This window comes from Notamacropus eugenii, chromosome 2 (assembly GCF_028372415.1).
Source record: "Notamacropus eugenii isolate mMacEug1 chromosome 2, mMacEug1.pri_v2, whole genome shotgun sequence".
NCBI classification, from domain to species: domain Eukaryota; kingdom Metazoa; phylum Chordata; class Mammalia; order Diprotodontia; family Macropodidae; genus Notamacropus; species Notamacropus eugenii.
The window spans coordinates 327,005,051-327,018,492 of NC_092873.1; the positions used below are offsets into that span (position 1 = coordinate 327,005,051).

The 13,442-nt window shown below is 45.6% G+C and overlaps 1 protein-coding gene across 5 annotated transcripts in view; it reads left to right on the plus strand.

Moving 5' to 3' along the window:
- The window catches only part of SLC16A3 (solute carrier family 16 member 3), a 62,348-nt gene that overhangs the window by 24,468 nt on the left and 24,438 nt on the right, over positions 1–13,442 (plus strand). For 2 of the 5 annotated variants that reach the window (XM_072645405.1, XM_072645406.1), the window contains exon 1: positions 3,799–3,931. The exons of 2 other annotated variants lie outside the window; for them this stretch is intronic. The gene's annotated coding sequence lies outside the window, so the exon portion shown is untranslated. Of the gene's footprint in view, positions 1–3,797; positions 3,932–13,442 lie in introns of those variants that run through there. One more of the 5 variants, XM_072645407.1, reaches the window with a different exon arrangement.

The window sequence follows — 13,442 nt, forward strand, 5'->3', positions numbered from 1 at the left end:
GGTCACATAGCTAAGTGAGTGTCTGATGTCACATTTGAATTCAGGTCTTCCTGACTTTAGACCCAACATTCTATCTACTGTGCCAGCTAGCTGTCCTTGTGTTCCCTCAGACCCTTCACTTTTAAGTTGTCTTTATACATCCTGTCTTCAAGATCAATATGCTTGGTTGTAAGGATAGCACATTTTCTTTTAAAATTCTTTCTTCTTGCTTCTCTTCTTCCAAATTGTCCTTCACTTTCCCCAATTGATAAATGGTCAAAGGGGGCAGCTAGGTGGTGCAGTGGATAGAGCACCAGTGCAGGAGTCAGGAAGACCTGAGTTCAAATCTTACCTCAGACATTTGACACTCACTAGCTGCGTGACCTTGGGCAAGTCACTTAACCCCAAGTGCCTCATCCTGGGTCATTTCCAGTCATGCTGATGAATATCTGGTCACTGGATTCAGATGGCTGTGGGGGAGACGTGAGGCTGGTGAGCTGCATAGCCCTCCTTCACTCAAAACAAAGTCAAGTGCAAGTCATGTCATCTTTTCTCTGATGGCACAATCTTCTTCAGCAATGAAGGACGAACACACAAATGGTCAAAGGATACGAACAAGGAGTTTTCAGAGGAAGAAATTAAAGCTGTCTATAGTCATATGAAAAAATGCTCTAAATCACTACTGATTAGAGTGATACAAATCAAAACAACTCTGAGGTACCACATCACACCTATCAGGTTGGCTAACATGACGAAACAGGAAGATGATAAATGCTGGAAAAGATGTGGGAGAGTTGGAACACTAATTCATTGTTGGTGGAGCTGTGAGCTGATCCAACCATTCATTTTGGAGAGCAATTTGGAACTATGCCTGAAGGGCTACAAAAATGTGCATACCCTTTGACCCAGCAATATCGCTTCTAGAACTGTCTCCCAAAGAGATCATCAAAATGGGAAAGGGTCCCACATGTACAAAGATATTTATAGCAGCTCTCTTTGTGGTGGCCAAGAACTGGAAATTGAGGGGATGCCCATCAATTGGGAAATGGCTGAACAAGTTGTGGTATATGAATGCAATGGAATACTATTGTGTTATAAGAAATGACGAACAGGAAGAGTTCAGAGAGGCCTGGAAGGACCTGCATGAACTGATGCTGAGTGAAAGGAGCAGAACCAGGAGATCACTGTACACAGTAATAACCACAGTGTGCGAGCCACTTTTCTGGTAGACTTAGTCCTTCATAGCAATGCGAGGACCTAAGAAATTCCCAGTGGACTCTTGAGGCAAAATGCCTTCCACATCCAGAGAAAGAACTATGGAATTGGATGAATGAAGTAGACCATTTTCTCCTGTGTTATGTTTTGTTTTGTTTTATGGTTTCTCCCATTCATTTTAATTCTTCTGTGCAACATGACTAAGGTGAAAATGTATTTAATAAGAATATATGTGTAAAATCTATATAAGATTGTACACTGTCTTGGCGGGGGAGGGAGGAGGAAAAATCTAAGATATGTGCAAGTGATGGTAGAAAACTGAAAACAAATAATTAAATAAAAAAAACCCAAATTATCCTTCACTTCTTTGGCAGAACTCTTCTTCAGTGGGCAAAGTTTCTGGATGTGTTTTTGTGCATTGAAGTTTACTTCCAGGCAGGGGATGGGGTATCAGCTGGACAGATCAGTCAGCTGCTGAGTTTTTCTCTCACCAGGCTCTGCTGGTGGGCTGGACTAGACAAGATGCTGGGCTCTGGGGCCTCAACTGCTGCAACTAGGCCAAACAGGTCATTTCGCTTCTGGACAGGGTCAGGCAGGTAGCCAGTTCACTAGGCAGCTGCTGCCAGACTGGGCCAAGCTGGTCACTTGGCTTCAGGCCTTTTCAAGAGGCATGGCATTTCTGGTGAACTGGCTGATCCACTGGACCACTTGGGCTCACTCTGATAAATGATTACGGTCTCTATCACCTCTAGCCTCTGGCTCAGCTGTGTGGTATTATACTTTGGAGTGTTTAGAACTCTTTTCAGCTGGAATATCTATATGCTTTTTCAGAGATGGCAGTGACCTTTAGTCTATGATTGGCAGAGTCGTTTCTTCTTTGACTCCCTCAGCGTCTCAGTTCTGATGTTTGCCCCTCCGGTCCAAAGGTGGGAAAGGTCTAGCCACTCCTATTCAAGTGTTCCTGATCTCCTCAGTGAACCACCCTACCAGTATTTATGGTGACTGGTCAATTTCATTTCCAGATTCTTACGGGTATCTTGGATAGCTAGGGGGTTCGGTGGATAGACTACTAGGCCTGAAGTTAAGAAGTCTCATCTTTGGGAGTTCAAATCTGGTCTCAGACAAATACTTCCTAGCTGTGTGACCCTGGGCAAGTCATTTAACCCTGCTTGCCTCAGTTTCCTCATCTGTAAAATAAGCTGGGGAAGGAAATGACAAACCAGTCTGGTAAACCTCAAATGGGGTCACAAAGACTCAGACACAACTGAACCACAAAAACCTTCTATGCCAAGTTGGAGTGAAGGGGGAAGGTAACTTCATGAAGCAAGTGGCATTCAAATTGGGTTTTTAAGGGCACATAGGAATTCAGTTGTGGCAAAGAGAAGAGGAGGGCAAGGATTGGAAGCATAGAGAATATCCAGATGAAAATATAGGAGAGGATTCTGTGTATAGGGAACAGCTCAAGATGAGGCAGGGGGGAGGAAAGCGTGTAGTGTGTATGCAAGACATGAAATAGTTCTGTTTGACTTGAACTCCACAATGTGGAAAACCTTAAGTGTCATATTAGGGAGCCTGAACCTCATTCAGTGGACAAAGGGGTTTTGAACAGAGGATTAGCATGACAATGTCTATATGTAGGTATCCATATACATTTATATATGTGTATACATACATATATACATACATGTGTAGGCATCTATCTTCCTAGGTAGAGGTCTCTGTATATGATATGCACATATGGGAAGGTTATGGTACGGAGATTAATTTGGATCTTGGAGGATCTGAAGCATTATAACAGGTGGTGAGCGGAACATGAGAAATTGGGGTAGAGGTGAGGACAAGAAAACATTCGAATTCCACTCAGACTGGGTTTATGGTGCAAATACTCCTGTCCTGAAATAGTTGGGTAGCATATATCTGTCAAATTGTAGTACAGAAGAGGGAATAATGAGGGAATAAGGGGGATGATGTAAAAATGAAAGAGACAAGATGTGGTCGGACACTGCATGCGTGAAGTGGAGGGAAGACTCAAGATGACCCCACGATTCTGCAAATGGGAGGCTGGATAATGTCACTGGCAAACCTAGCAAATGGGGGTCTTGGCGAGGAGGAGATAGGGAACTTCGGAGGACTTCCCACCAGCACAGCCTGACCAAACGAGTCTTGGGACACCTGTGTATATTTCCCAGTTTCTCTGTCACAACTAGTCCACAAAGCCACCCCAGGCTACCCGGAAACTGCACACGGTAGGAAGCCTTGGGATCCATCACCCGTTCGAGCTCCGCCCTTGGGTCTGGGCACCGGGGAGCAGTGCGGGGCGCGCAACCCACCCCTCTCTTTCCACTTCCCCCAAGCTCGGGCCCTCAAAGTGCCAAGACCTGGAACTGGGGACTCCTGGGTGGCTCCGGCGTCCACAGACTGCCGGGATCCCCAGGCTGCACCTCCACTCCACGTGGACTGCCAGGCTCAAGCTCCCAGGCTGGGGTCAGGGCGCGGCGGGCGGGGTACTGGGGGCGGCGCTATGAGGCGCCCAGCCAGGACAGAGATGGTGACGTGCGCGGGGTACGTGCTGAGCCCAGGCGAGCGAAAGGCTTTAAAAATCGCTCTCAAAGCGGCTGTTCCTGCAGCTGGAGGGAGCTGGAGCTGGACCTGGACCCCGTTGGTGTGCGGGGGTGGAGCCGCAGCCGGAGCTGGAGCGGGAGCGGGAGGGACTAGAGACCTGAGACCAGGAGCGCAGGTACCGCGGGTGACGCTGGCTGCTGCGGATGCTTCTGCTCGGGGCCGGCTCGGCTCGCCGCGGCTCAGGCAGCGGCGCGGAAAGCCCTTCTCTCGCTCTGTCTCTCTCTTGCTCCTCTCTCCACCGGGTCAGGAGGAGCAGGTGGCCGACTCTCTTCGGGCGGGGTGGTCCAGTTCTTTGGGGAGCCGGCGAGGCGCCCCCAGGCCCGAGAGCTGAAGGAGGTGGACAGTTCGTTTTTCTTGGCTTTGAGCGGACAGCTCCAGGCATCCCGTCTGCTGTGGAGGAGCTGGGGCCAGGCGGGGAGCGCAGAGAGTGCCCAGGCCCCTCTTGTCCCGATTTCTTCTTTCCCCGCTCCTCTCTCCTTGCCCTCGCCATGTGGCTACCTTGCTAACCATCCCTCTTCCATAATCAGGACAGGAACCAGAGGGACACCCCTTGCTAGAAAGCTGGCTCCCTTTCTCTAGGTTCAGGAACTTCCCCATCCCAACTCGAGAGCAGCACCTCACCCTTCCACCATGATCACATCTCCACCCTTGCGCTTTCCAGTCCAGAGATCCTCAGTCTCCATCCCTGCTCAGACCAGTCTAGCCCTCGGGTTCCGGGCCCTTCCCCCACTTCGGTACTCCCTTGCCTCCTCATGGCTCTTAACCCCCAGCTGGGCTGGGGCTCAATCTTCCCTTTCTTTGCGACTGGGACCTGCATTTACCGCCCTTTTGCGGCCTCCTCCAGGAGACCTTCACGTCGGGGTCCTAGTTGGCTGACTTTGGGCTCTAGGCCAGGAGATTGCCGGACAGAAGCAATGACCAGGCTCGCGTTACGGAGGGAGTGGGTATATAAATAGCTCTGGACTGTTTATATCGCATCGGCTGGGCTTAGGGGAAGGCACTCTTCCTTCACCCCTTCTGAGCCCCTCCACGTCACCCCACTCCCCACCCCCAGTCCCACAACAGACTGCGGTGTGGCTGTAGCCGGCCCTATGACCCGGTGAGGTACTATATATGGTTCTGCTGTCCGGGGTATCATCCTCATTAGTTCACGGCTCTCAGCCTGACTCCCTTCTCCACCTCGACCCCAGACTTGGAAAAGACCAGGCCCCAAAGGCTGCCCGAGTTTTGAGTGGGTCATTGTCAGCAGAGAACCGGGTGGGTTCACGATTTAATTCTTGTCTCTTAATCTTCTACTCAGGCCTCTCTGGATGTCCCATTAGGGTTCCCTAGTGTGGTTCTGGGTTTTGAAAAATGACTTCTGGTGTCTAAGAAATGTATCAGAATCTAACCTTTTCCTTAGGACTCTTGCCAGAGGGAAGGAAATTGCACACGTGCCTCTGTTAACTTCATTAGAGGGAAGGCTGGAATTCTGGACTGGTACTGCTCCTTTTTGTCCTCTTTCTCCATTTCTTCGAGTTTTAAAAACTTCAACAATAATCACACACACACTGTGGGAGGATGTTTAGTGGCTTCAGTTTTCCCAGAGTATTCTCAGAATCTGTTCCTAGTTCTCTGAAAAAGAGATTCCATAGGGGAAAGCTTTATGTCTTCTCGATTTGACTTAGGATTTCTTTGGCTTTAGGTTAGAGAGTTGGGGTTCAGAGGTGTGATTATGGATTAAGGATGGTAATAAGTAGTTGGTGGTTTTCAGGATAGCTCCTTTTAAAAAAAAATCACAGGATGCATAAATGCTACTCTGTACTCTTGTACAAAGTGTGTTTGTAAAGAATTATTTGTTTCTTGTTGGGGTTTGTCTTTACTATCTCATATAACTGTATGTTGAATTGGAGCTTTGGTTGGTATTGGGGAAAGTCGCTGTTTGCCAATTTCTCCTCTTCCTTGAATTATATAGGATTAAGAACTCTTAGATGTTTTCAGATTGGTGTAGGAATTGCATATCATTCCACAAACACAATGGGTGATTTTGGCTGGCTAAGGGTCTAATTTAAGTTTGCCAGCCTCAAACCCTCGGTCTTTGGGTATGCTGGGTTAATATCAACTACAGAGGGTTTACCATCCTTATCTTTGTAACAATTTAACTTGACTCTGTGAAACTTGGAGATTCTTAATTTAAACTGTTCCTTTTTCCTAGCATTTGAAAAGTAACACAAATGCATCATGGATTAGCCAGAGCTGTTGCTAGTACAGGATAAAAGGGTCTTTGCTCCTGAGTGTGGACGTGGGGAATGCTCTTCCCTGTTCCATATCTCCAAGTCCTTTTGTGGTATGTGACAAAATGGCCCCTTGTTGATACCAATAAGGCCTCTTAACTGTGGTACCTCTCTGGGACCATGCCACTTTCTGGTACAACTGTTTCGGAGATGGGATTGTCCTCTGTAGCTCTGCAATCCACCACCGATATGCCAGTCTACCTAGTTATAGATCTGATCAAAGTATGTTAATTAGAATGGAAGGGAATCTTAGAGATAATGTAGTCCAAACCTTTATTTTACATAGGAGGAAACTATCCTAGAGAGGTGAAGGACCTTGTCCAAGGTCACATTGATAGACAGTAGTAGTGTACTCACTAACCCAACTGAATAAGACTTTTAGTCCTATGCTCCTCCTGTTTACACCATGTGTATCTCCTACTTATCAGAGCCAGTGTCTCAGCTGCCTGGCCTCTGAACAAGATGGAAAGGGTGATGAGGATGACCTGGGAGCCAAGCATTGGGAATTCCAGAGCCCAGGGTTCCTTTCCCCCCTTTCAGCAACAGATCCCAATCCAGTTCATTTTGAGGACCATTTATTAAGCACCTACTGTATTCAAGCTGTGCTTAGGGTAGAGGATGCAAATACAAATGAAAAACTGCCTTTACCCTCAAGGGGTTTACTGAGAATGGATATGTTGATTTAAAGGGAAAAGGTATCTATGGGTGAAGTTACTCTCCCTACCTGAGGGATGCTAAGCTTGCCTTTTAAGAAAAACATCAATAAGAAAAGTTCCGAAGATACAAAGGAGAAAATGAATGTAGAATTTAAGTGAACTTCAAAGGAAATTTTTAAAAAATCGGAATACCCAGCTATTTTCTTATTGGTCAAAGGGATCTGTGAAAAAGCTGATGGAAAAAAAAACATAGCTTACATTTATAAAACAAAATGTGATTACAAAGCACATTATTATATGCATTCTTTTGTTGAATCTTTACAATAACTTTGTGATGTGGGCGTAATGAAGATAATTTTACAGATAAAAAAACAAATTCAGAGAGTCTGTCCAAGGTCAAACGGCAAGTAAGCGGCAGGCTTGAAATTCAAACCCAGGTCTTAAATCCTATATAGTCTTTCTTTCTGTTAGAATATGTTGCTTGATCAGTTGACCAAGGTTAAATGAAAATTTGAAGTCAGTGAGTGTTTGAGCACTGGATTTAGAGTCAGAGGACCGGGCTCAAATCCTAGGTGTGACTTATAGTACCATATCTGGTATAGAATACAAGAGATGGTACCAGCTTTTTAGGGTGGCTGTTTCCTCATCTTCAAAATGAAGAAGTTTGATTAAATGATCCCTGAGATTTTTTCCAGCTCTAAATCCTATGACCTATGAGAGAATTTAAAGATGATGTTGCTTGGGTGAGCTGCAGCAGAATTGACAGAAGGACTGCAGGGTGGGGCAGGAGTCAGAAAGTGTCCTAGGGGTTTGGCTTCAGGTCACAGCTTCAAGTTGGTAGCAAAAGGGAGACTCCTGGAACTGAGCAGAAACTTGTAGTACCCATTTCATTGCCAAATTGAATAAGGGACTTGGTTAGTTTGGAACCAAAGCCCTTAGGTGTTCTAGAGGATTTAGGACTGGAAGGGCTCTTAGGGATCACCTTGTGTAAAGGCCCCCCCCCCATCCTTTTTTTTTTAACAGGTGAAGAAATGGGGAAACCACATGATATTGTTTTGCCCCTGCCTCCCACTCTCCTCCTGTCCATTAGGTCAGTAGTCAGTGGCCTCACAAGGATAGTGTGGACTGTGCAGAAGTTAACTATGAATATGTTCCCACACCTTTATGGTGGCTAAGAAGGTCTTTGAAATTTGGTTTGCCTCCTGAACTGCAGCCTCTCATCCTGGAAAGCACAGTTCAGGTTTCTAGGTGGGAAATAAACCTCCTTCTGGAGTTCTTCCATATCATACCTATGGAAATCCAAGGAGAAAGAGAGGACCCCTTACCTGCTCTCTACCCTGTACCCAGGCAGAAGAACCATTTGGAATTGCTGAGAGGTAGTGATGTCATTGATGGTGACACTGGTGAGGCTCAGTTCTGCTGTTTTTTAATCTTAGACAATCAAGCCAGGACACTCTGATATCCTAGGAGACAATCAACTAATGATGCAACATAATTGCTGGTTTCTAAGGGGACTGGATACATTCTCAGAAATGACCATTAGAGAGTGAAAGTGGAAAAAAAAAGAAAGGGAGAAGAGATTTAAATAACCATCTTAGAATTATTTAAATCAATCTTATCAACCCTTCAGTTTATGTTGGGTGAGATGGAAGGATCTTTATCATAAACACATCAGTTAGAGGATGTCCTGAAGGGTGAGTTTGTTGAAGGTGGAGAAGGAAGGGAGGCAGAATGAGCCCAATTATTCGAAAAATCTCTGGAGACTGATTCCCAATTTGAGTACAGGCACACTTCATTTTATTGCACTTTTGACTTACTGTGCTTTGCAGGTACTGCATTTTTTTTTTACAAATTGGAGGTTTGCGACCATCTTGCATTGAGTAACAATATCACGTGCTCACGTCATGTCTCTGTGTCACATTTTGGAAATTCTCACAATATTTCCAGCATTTTCATTATTATTATATCTGCTTTGGTGATCAGTGATCTTTAATGTTATTATTGCAATTGTTTTGAGGTGCCACAAACCACGCCTATACCAGATGGTGAACTTAACAGATAAATGTGTGTGTTCTGACTGTTCCATCACCAGCAGTTTCCACATCTCTTTTTCTCTTCTCCAGCCTTGCTTTTCCCTATTGAACAGTATTGAAGTTAGCCCAATTAATAACCCTACAGTGGCCTCTTAGTGTGCAAATAAAGGGAAGAGTCAATGGATGTGGCAAACTTCATTGTTGTCTTATTTTAAGAAATTGTCACAACTACCCCAGCCTTCAGCAACCACCCACCCCATCAGTCATCAGCCAGCAGCATCAAGGCAAGACCCTCCACCAGCAAAAAGATTACAACTTGCTGAAAGTTCAGATGATGGTTAGCATTTTTTAGCATAAAAGTATTTTTAAATTAAGGTATATGTATATGTATGGTTTTTTAAAAAAATAATAATTGGTTATTGTCCTTTGTGCTCAAAGAGTACCTAAATAACATCACTATATTGGAGTCAAGGTACAGCATGTCCGACTGGCTGATCAGACCAATACGAGCTCAGAAGGTTCTACCATAGATTGGACACAAATAGTCCCTGTGAACATTTGGAGTGGAGATTTTGTGCATCTCATGTTTCATAATACTACTACACACTTAATAAACTGTAGTATAGTGTTAACATAACTTTTTATGCACTGGGAAACCAAAAAAAATTACATGTCTTGCTTATTGCAACATTCACTTTTTTTGTGGGGGTCTGGAACGGAACCTGCAGTATCTCCAACTTATGTCTGTACTATTCTAGCTTTCTGTGGATCATACCTTTCATCAGTGCCCTTGGGAAAAGGAGACCATCTTAGGAAATGAGAGGAACATCATAGGTTTAGAGCTGAAAGGGACCTTAGAGATAAATTAGTTCAACTCCAATCTTGGAAACTGAGTAGAGAAGTTAAAGTGGTCATACTAATTATATTTAGAATGTGTCAGTGATGGGGTCTGAATCCAGGTTTTCCTTACTGTAAGCCCTACATATCATACCGTCTCCACCATATAACTTGGAGGTTCCCCATTCCTTCCATGGAGTAATATTTCCTAAGACTTTGGGGTGATAGGAGAGCACTAGGAGTCAGAAGCCCTGACTAAATTCCTAACTGACTGCATAAATTACTTCTTTGGTCTTGTCTCTTCCTCTTCCTTGTCTCTTGTATCTCTAAAAGTTCTGTGAGTCTGTGAGTGTCCAAGAAAGCTCCTAGATGATTCCTTGAATGTCTCTCTGAGATTGGTTATTCTAGGTGAGCAGTAGGGGTGAGGGTGGATCAGGGGACTATGGTCAATCAGGGTCACTCAGTTATTTAGGAGAGTGGTTGTTATTACTCAGAAGGGAAACTGGGAAGACTATATTCACCATCAGGCAGCAGTCATTCCCCAAGATCCTACTCACTTGAAGGAAGGAAAAAGTGTTCAGAGTGGCCTGTGTATTAGTCACACAAACTTCTGAGATCCGTTTGACATACATATGTGAGACACTCTGCTGAAGAAGAGGCCTCTTAAAAAGACTTGTCTGGGCAGTGAGAGGGTTTCTTATGGAATGGTTTCACAGGGACTTTGTACCCTTGGTGCAAGAAGGTGAACAATGTCGCTGGCCTCAAAATTAAGGCAGGACCTGGAGTGATGATGGCCTCAGCAGAGCTGTGGGCAACACTGCTCTCTTGGTTCCTAGGAAGGGTTATGAGAGGAGGGGGAACTGGGGTAAAAGATGAATGAAGCCCTGCTGTGCCAACACCACAAGGTGCACAGCAGCTGTACTGTTAGAATCTGGCAGACATACCTTGGAAGGGTGGAAATCCCATCTAGAAACAAAGACCTGGCAGGGTAAGGGAAGGGGAACATTTGAATCGCCAGTTCTTTCTTGAATGGCCAGCTGTGGGACCTCTACCTGTAGGGGGAGGGGTGGGCTGGTGGCAGCTGGTGACATCGGTGATTGTGTTGAGCTCGGTGAGCCGGTGGCGTGATCGATTCAGCCAAACACAGCAGCCCTGGTGAATGGCAACAGAACTTGTCTGTTCCTGTAATTTTAATGGAGTATATACTCTGGTGAATACAGCTGTGCTGTGGGTAACTTGAGCTCAGTACTATAGACAATACGGTAGCAGCTCCTCTCCCTGCTCGTCACGTCCCCCACGTCCCTATGCAGCTGAGTTTCCTCTGAGCAGACAGGCTGGCCCCGGCCCTCTATGGGGTGGAGGGAATATTAGGGGCGTCCAGGGCAGCCCTCTCCTCTTCCTTCCCCTGTAGCTACAATCCCCAGAGAGTCCAGAGTCCAAATTCCCTAATGTAAAGGTGATCCTTGGTGAAGTGATAGGATCTGGGAATGTGTAGCTGGGGGTCGCAGGTCAGAATCTGCCTACAGACATTAGGGGTGGGGGTAAGGCAGCTTCCAAAGCTACTGGGAACAAGACCCTGGGATGGGGCAGAGAGGGCTGGGGATCAAGAGAAGTCAGACACAAATAGCCCTCTCTTTGCAGTTGAGAAAATGATGGGGAAGAAGAATAGGGGGTGATAACAAGAGCTGGGTAAGGCTCAGTCACTCGGTATTTGGGTTCCTACTACTGCTGTTGCCTGGAAGAAAGTTAGGAAGTTTGAAGGAAATTGAATTTTGAAATCGGGTCACTGCTCATGCCTCAGGGGTCTGAGTTGGGAGATAAGTTCTCCAGGTGCTGTAAACTGACAGGGAAGACTTTCCTTCTCTTCCGCTCCCTAAAGGGATTCTGAGATAAGTTGGTTGGTGGGTTCTGGGAACTCAAGGGAGCAAGATTTGCACCCCATTTTGGAGGTGGAAATGAGGAAGAGGAGGAGAGGGCAGGGAAGGAATCTAGTTGGGGTGGTAAGTCAGTATCTGGAGGCTCTTCCTTTTCCCCAAACGTGTTGTACTTTGTGTTCCCCAAGGCAGGATTTGCAGGCAACCCCATTTCTATCTCTACTTTGCCTTTGTGCTTTATTGACGTGTTATATAGAGCAGGGATGGGGAACCTGCTGCCTTGAGGCTAACCTCCCAGGTGTGGCCCTGAATCCAAATTTGGAAACTACCGGCTCCCACCTCTGTAAAGCAATTGGCCACTTGTTTGGAGTTTGCACCTGATTCATTCAATCAGTAAACATTTACTGAGGATGAGGTACTGTGCTGCACTTTAGGAGCCAAAGACCAAATCACCCAGAAAGATAGGACATGAACAAAGTGGGAAGGGGTGGTGGTTGGCAGTTGAGCTGTTGGCTGAGTATTCAGGGAAAGATTACTATCTCATGGAAGACCAGGCAGATTTTCAGGAGGCTGAATCACCTGGAGTCCCCAAGGATTTAGGCCACTGAGATTTCCCCCACACCTTTCATCCCTATGAAAATTACAACATAACCAGTCCGGTATTGTCAGGCCTAGAGATCGATCATAAGGACCAAGGGGTCACAAACATGGCCACAGAGAAAGATGCAAGAGCCAAGAGCTGTGGGTTTTTGAAGGCTGATCCTTTTGGTTGGAGCAGAATGGTTAACTAGGGGGCCGACCTTTTGGATAGCATGAAGGGAAAAGGAAGGGAATATGAATTTATATACAGTTACCCCTTCCATATCATGACTTACCCATCTTGGTTTCTATATATGATGGGTTAGCATAAGAAATTAAATGCGAATTTTGGGGGAGTCTTGTGGAAGCTGCAGAGGACACATGAATGCCAGTAAACAACACTGAACCTATGACCAAATACTTAACCTAAATTTTACAGTAAAGTACTGTAAATATCCCCTTCCCCAATGTGGAAGGGACAGCTGTAGTCTCTGGATGTATCAGGCACTGTGCTAAGCACTTTTCAGTTATTTCATTTGATCCTCACAACAACCCTGTGAGGTAGGTACTATTGTTATCCCCATCTTACAGATGAAGAGACTGAGGCAAACAGTAGTTAAGTAACTTGTCCAGGGTCACAAGGCAAGTAAGTATTTGAGGTGCAGTTTGAATCCACCCACTGCATCACTTAACTGCTCCCACCTCTCCGGATGATGGTATTATTAAGGGTGTTGTTGATGTTCAGTCATTTTAATTGTTTGACTCTTTGTGACACCAGTTGGGGTTTTTCTCAGCAAAGACACTGGAGTGGTTTGCCATTTCTTCAGCTCAGAGTTAAGTGACTTGACCAGCTAGTAAGTGACTGTGGCCGGATTTTGACTTCAGACCTGGTACCCTAGTCTCTTCACCACCTAGCTGCCCCAAGATCAAGGGTATGAGCATCTGTTTTTATGTGTAGCTGAAGTGGAGTGGAAGAGTAGGTCATGGAAATGGAATAGATTGAGGAACTGGGAAATTAGGGTGTTTGAAGGAGCAACAATATGTATGTTGAAGTTTCATGATATGAAGGTAAGGGTTGGAATGGAGAGAGACTGAAGAAGGCACTGAATTCGTCAAGCAAGGAAGGAGAATATCCTGGAAGTAGCTAACTGCCACCAGACGCTGGATTGGGTGATAATTTTGAAAAGCGTGAACCTCAAAGGAGTAATGGTTGCTGACGGTTGGTGTGTGTGTTTGTCCTTTGTTGCCAAAGAAGACCATACCATCAGAGAAATAATGACATGACTTGCACTTGACTGTTTTGAGTGAGGGAGGGCTGTGCAAGGTCACCAGCCTCACTTTTCCAGAGCCATCTGAATCCAGTGACCAGATATT